This window comes from Salvelinus sp. IW2-2015, unplaced genomic scaffold, assembly GCF_002910315.2.
Source record: "Salvelinus sp. IW2-2015 unplaced genomic scaffold, ASM291031v2 Un_scaffold3851, whole genome shotgun sequence".
Lineage (NCBI taxonomy): Eukaryota > Metazoa > Chordata > Actinopteri > Salmoniformes > Salmonidae > Salvelinus > Salvelinus sp. IW2-2015.
In genome coordinates, this window is record NW_019945125.1 from 21073 (window position 1) to 26598 (window position 5526).

A 5526-nucleotide genomic window follows, 5' to 3' on the forward strand; every position below is an offset into this window, starting at 1 on the left:
AATAGACAGGATTATCCTAGACATAAGACAGCAGCTCATATTATAGCAGGATTACTGGACACACTGACCAGTGTTCCATATCATGACAGGATTACCTGGACACACTGACCAGCTCATATTATATGACAGGATTACCTACACCACTGAGACAGGCTTCATATTATTAAATGACAGGCCATTCCTGGACCCCATGTCCTGACCAGTATACTACTTATTATAGATGCAGGAAAACATGCTTGGCTTACAGATATGTGTCAGTGTGAGGACCAATCTACCACGAATTCATCTATTCGGCAATGTGCAAGCGCATCCTGCCTCTTAATTATTATCAGATCCAATCATAGGCTAGCGGATGGTTCCTGGCTTTTTCTGTGGCTCAGCCAAACTAGGCTTGTAAAGGCTTTAAACACACTTTTCATTTGTTATTTTACAGTGGCATAGAAAGTTTGTTTATTGAGAGAGGGCAAACATGAATGTGCGTGGGTCAGGGACCTCTTATACACTATATTAGACCCAGCCTGACCTCTTATACACTATATTAGGCCCAGCCTGACCTCTTATACACTATATTAGGCCCAGCCTGATCTCTTATACACTATATTAGGCCCAGCCTTTGGAACTTTGGTTTTCCTAGATTTGGCTACTACATTGTGATCAATACATCCTATGGATTTGGATACTGCTTTAAAGCAAATTTGTGCAGCATTAGTAAAGATGTGATCAATAAATGTTGATGATTTAATTCCTGTGCTGTTTGTAAATACCCTGGTAGGTTGACTGATAACCTAAACCAGGTTGCAGACACTGGTTACTGTTTGAAGCTTTTTCTTGAGTGGGCAGCTTGATGAAAGCCAGTTAATATTTAGGTCACCCAGAAAATATACCTCTCTGTTGTAGATTCTAGTTCTGTTGTCTCTACGACTGTTTCCTATTCTTGCTAGCATTTTTTGATGTCTGTGTGCGTGTTTAGGTGTTTCTGTGTGGAGTGTGTGGATCTTTTGGTGGGTTTGGGTTCGGCGTCAGCTGCGATCAGAGAGGACCCCTGGAACTGCTACATGTGTGAAACACACAACACACACGGGTTACTACGACGACGCGACGACTGGCCGTCACGACTACAGGTGTTCTTCGCTAACAACCATGAACAGGAGTTTGTAAGTCAAAGGTCACGTAGAGATGTTTACATGTTTTAATGTGTTGGTCTAAAGCAGGGGTATCAAACTGGTTCCACATATGTGACCGATCAACTCGATTCGGTCTTATGTAGGAACAGTATTTGTTTTACATTGGATGAAAGTAGAGTCTCAGAGCTAGAAAATGGTATGTCAAACACTACAGTTGAGGAACAACGGGAAAGTACTTCTGCTTTGAACATTGATAAACTTGTAACCTAATTTTTTAGAAAATGGCCTTTGAATGTTTTGGTACCTACTGGAGAGCTCTTCTTTGTCAACACCCATTCAGCATCGTTCACACCCTCTTAAGCTTTAGCCACACCCATCAAATCCATCTCACTAAAGGTTGATCTGAGCGTTCTGTCCTAACAACAGCAGTCAAGCACCCAAAAGCTAACTGGCTAACGTTGGCTAGCTTGCTAGCTACTTCCAGACAGAAATGAGAGAACAGCTCACTGACCATTTTACTCCCCCTAGCAGAGCTGGTTAGGCTGTTTTCATGTTATCCAGAGCGTTGGTTACTAACTGTGCTGCTGGCAACAATGTAGTTACGCTTTTTTGCCAACGTTTACTGACACCGGCCATATTCAAAGGGTTTTGAGCGTTCGTAAATTTGTCAGTTATTCTGAAAAGACACATAATGAGAGAACAGCTCACTCTGACCATTTTACTCCCCCTAGCAGAGCTGGTTAGGCTGTTTTCATGTTATCCAGAGCGTTGGTGACTGTAACTGTGCTGCTGGCAACTATTTGCGCTTTTTTGACAACTTTTACTGACAGCGGCCATATTCAACGGGTGTTGAGCGTTTGTCAATTCAACAGTTATTCTGCGCTCTGACACACAGACGAGAGTGCTCTGAAATCGGAGTAGATAGCCAGAGCAAATTTACCAGCTACGTCTATCGACAACAGCTGTCGCAGTGACATCATTAACATTCTATTGAAATGGATACTTGTGGAGTATTTTGTTATGACATGTAGCTAGCTAGCTAAGGTTAAATCTAGACTTGGTTCCCTCTATCGTAATCGCTCCTCTTTCACCCCAGCTGCCAAACTAACCCTGATTCAGATGACCATCCTACCCATGCTAGATTACGGAGACATAATTTATAGATCGGCAGGTAAGGGTGCTCTCGAGCGGCTAGATGTTCTTTACCATTCGGCCATCAGATTTGCCACCAATGCTCCTTATAGGACACATCACTGCACTCTATACTCCTCTGAAAACTGGTAATCTCTGTAAACCCGTCGCAAGACCCACTGGTTGATGCTTATTTATAAATCCCTCTTAGGCCTCACTCCCCCCTATCTGAGATACCTACTGCGGCCCTCATCCTCCACATACAGCTGAAGTCGGAAGTGTACATACACTTAGGTTAGAGTCATTAAAACTCATTTTTCAACCACTCCACAAATTTCTTGTTTCTTGTTAAAAAACTATAGTTTTGGCAAGTCAGTTAGGATATCTACTTTGTGCATGACACAAGTCATTTTTCCAACAGTTGTTTACAGACAGATTATTTCACTTATAATTCACTGTATCACAATTCCAGTGGGTCAGAAGTTTACATACACTAAGTTGACTGTGCCTTTCAACAGCTTGGAAAATTCCAGAAAATTATGTCATGGCTTTAGAAACTGCAGGTAGCTAACCAACCAGGTTCAATGTTAACCATCTAACATTAGGCTATAGCTAGTCAAGCAAATGGCTCTGAGATACAAATAATATTACTACACAGATCATACACGTAACGTTAGCTACCAAGCCAGCCAGCTAACGTTAGCTAGCTAGCTAACAGTACACTTTAACTTGAAATGAAAACGACTTTCTGACAAAATTAGACACGTGTCTGAAAATGTAGCTAGCTAAAGTATCTTCATGGACACTTCTCCCTCTCTGTCACGGTTGCCATGGTTGCCCTTAGTTTGAAGACTGGTGTTTTCTCCTCTAAAAGTGGAGAGCAACACGTATGCACTTCTACCAAGCAGTTTATTTTAAAGCAGCGTTAGACAGGATGACCTGCAATGCCATCAGAATCATCTTAAACCCAAACTCTGACCATTTGACTCGCCAGAGCTGGTTAGGTTGTTTTCATGTTATCCAGAGTGTTGGTGACTGTAACTGTGATCCTGGCAACAATTTAATAATGCTTTTATGCCGACGTTTGCTGACACCGGCCATAGTCAACGGGTGTTGAGCGTTGGTAAATTCATCAGTTATTCTGCACTCTGTCACACTTGTTGCAGTGACATTCTATTGAAATGGATACTTGCATACTGGAGTCTTTTGTTAAGTTTTACTACACAATACATTTAAAAAAAGCTGTGTTAGACAGGATTACCCTAGACATACTGACCAACTCAAATAGACAGAAGCGTGCTAAATGGCAGACCAATCCGAACTCATCTCTAGGCATGTCCAGCCCACTCATTATCTCAGCCAATCATGGCTAGCGGGAAGGTTGCTGACTTTTTCGGTGGCTAAACCAACTAGGCTCGTAATTTAACAATTGTATTCGTATTTACAGATGGCATAGAAGTTTGTTATTAAGGCACACAAATGTTCACATGTCCCAGAAGGCATTTCTGCCCCCCAAAAAACATTTTGATTTAAAAAAAAAATTACTTTCAAAATGCTCCCCTGTGAAGTAGTGAGTAGTTTGACATATTTGGTTTCCAACACCTACCTGGCACACTGGCTGATTAGTTGAATAAGGTGTGTGTGGGTTGGAAATCAATGATGTGGAACAGGGAACCAGTTTGATATCTCTGCTTTAGACCAACACATTAAAACATGTAAACAGCTCAAAATGTTTTATGGCTGAGGATCACAAGGATGACATTGAACCCCTCCCCCCTCTCCCCCTCTTCTAGGAGGCAGCCAGGTTGTACCCTCCTGTAGCAGCTGAGAGGAGACAGCCAATCAGAGTCCTCTCTCTGTTCGACGGTATCGCCACAGGTCAGAACACCAGCGCGTGTGTGTGTGTGTGTGTGTGTGTGTGTGTGTGTGTAGTATGTTTTTGTGTATATGTGACCAATGCTTGTACCGGTACGCCTCTTTATCCCTGTAGTTAACCTCCAATTGACTCTGTACCGGTACCTTGTATATAGCCTCCACATTGACTCTGTAACGTATACCCTGTATATAGCCTCCACATTGACTCTGTACGGTTATCCTGTATATAACTCCACATTGACTCTGTACAGGTACACCCTGTATATAGCCTCCACATTGACTCTGTACCGGTAACCTCTGTATATAGCCTCCACATTGACTTCCTCTTATGTCGACTGACGTCGGTACCCCTATATAACCTCCACTATTGACTCTGTACCGGGTACTACTGTATAAGCTCCAACATTGACTCTGTACCGTAAATACCTGTATATAAGCCCTCAATTGATCTTCGGTTAAATACTGCTCTACGCTCGCTACTATTAATTAGTTATATTTTATTTATTTAGGTAGTAATTTTCTTAAACGCATTGTTAGCTGGGCTTGTAGTAAGCATTTCATGTAAAGGTCTACACTGTGGTATTCGGCCATGTGACAAATATAATTTGATTTAGAAATGATATTTGAGTACAGGACACCCTGGAATGAGCACATTCCCATCTCCTTAATGGCATCAGCGTTCCAGGTTTCTGTATGAGCCAGGGTCGAACCCCCATTTCTCTAATCTCAGGGCAAACACTACAGTTGGATCTTCATTAGGGTTTGAGTATTATTATGGAAACATTTGGAAGGAGGAACAAGAGGAGAGGAAGAGAAGGAGGAAGGATGAGAGAGCGAGGAGGAAGGAGAGATGAGGGAGGAGAAGAGAGAGGAGGAGATGAAGAGAGGAGAGAGTCGAGGAAGAGGAGAGAAGAGAGAGAAACGGAGGAGCAGAGATAGGCAGAAGAGGAGGGCAAGAAGGAAAGACAGGAAGAGTGAGAAAGAAATGCGAGTGAGAAGAAAGAGGAGGAGGAGAGAAGACGAGTCAGAAGCAAGAGGAGGGGAAGAAGGGGAGAGAAGGGAGGAAGAACGGGAGAACGAGAGAGCAGAAGAAGAGAGAAACTCACGTGTTTGCGTTGAGTTGCGTACGTCTCCAAATACATGATGGAACCATGGTGCCGTACGATCCCACAGGTGATGGAATCTCACAACCTCTGAAGCACGTCTGTCCACTTGAGAAACTAGGGTCGCTGACCAGAACCTACACACACACACACACACACACACACCAACACACACCAGCACACACACACACACACAACACACACACAGCCAACCACCACACACGACACAACACACACACACACAACACCACACACAACCACACACAGATACATTCAAGAGCAACTATACCAAA

General features: G+C 43.0%; 1 pseudogene; it reads left to right on the forward strand.

Moving 5' to 3' along the window:
• The first annotated feature begins 498 nt into the window (after window positions 1-498).
• The window catches only part of LOC112076575 (DNA (cytosine-5)-methyltransferase 3A-like), a 40981-nt pseudogene continuing 35953 nt past the window's right edge, over window positions 499-5526 (forward strand).